This window comes from Stegastes partitus, unplaced genomic scaffold (assembly GCF_000690725.1).
Source record: "Stegastes partitus isolate 25-593 unplaced genomic scaffold, Stegastes_partitus-1.0.2 Scaffold1856, whole genome shotgun sequence".
NCBI lineage: Eukaryota > Metazoa > Chordata > Actinopteri > Pomacentridae > Stegastes > Stegastes partitus.
In genome coordinates this window covers 132263-132655 of record NW_007579587.1, presented here as the reverse complement: position 1 = coordinate 132655, position 393 = coordinate 132263, and the positions used below count along the sequence as shown (strand labels likewise).

The window sequence follows — 393 nt, the reverse complement described above, 5'->3', positions numbered from 1 at the left end:
TTAATTTATTATTTATTTATTTTGCACTATGAACACATACATAATAAACAGCAGCAGGAGCATCACAGCAACGAGGACCACCATTCTCCATGGACGCTGCCTCCACCTGCATACAAAGATAAAACAAAACAGTCACGCTACAGTATACGGACAGGTTGGGAAGCTAAGAAGAACCTGAATGAATCAGTGGTGAAACACAACTAACATCAATGCAACAGTTGAGGGCTTACTGAAGGGTTCTTTAGGAGTTCTTATTTCTAACATTACCTATGATGGCCAGTGATTTTAGCCCACTGAAGCCCAAAAAGTTTTGGGGTATTTTGGTTCCTCTCTCCTAGGAGAGGAACTTTGATGGAACATCCAAAAAATATTGGACTGTTTATATATTATATT

General features: G+C 38.7%; 1 long non-coding RNA gene across 1 annotated transcript in view; it reads right to left on the bottom strand.

Annotated features, from left to right (window-relative positions):
- LOC103372909 (uncharacterized) overlaps window positions 1-393 on the bottom strand; it is a 33083-nt gene continuing 32690 nt past the window's right edge. The window contains exon 7 of the long non-coding RNA XR_521025.1: window positions 1-106. This is a non-coding gene — a long non-coding RNA (uncharacterized LOC103372909). The remainder of the gene's footprint in view (window positions 107-393) is intronic.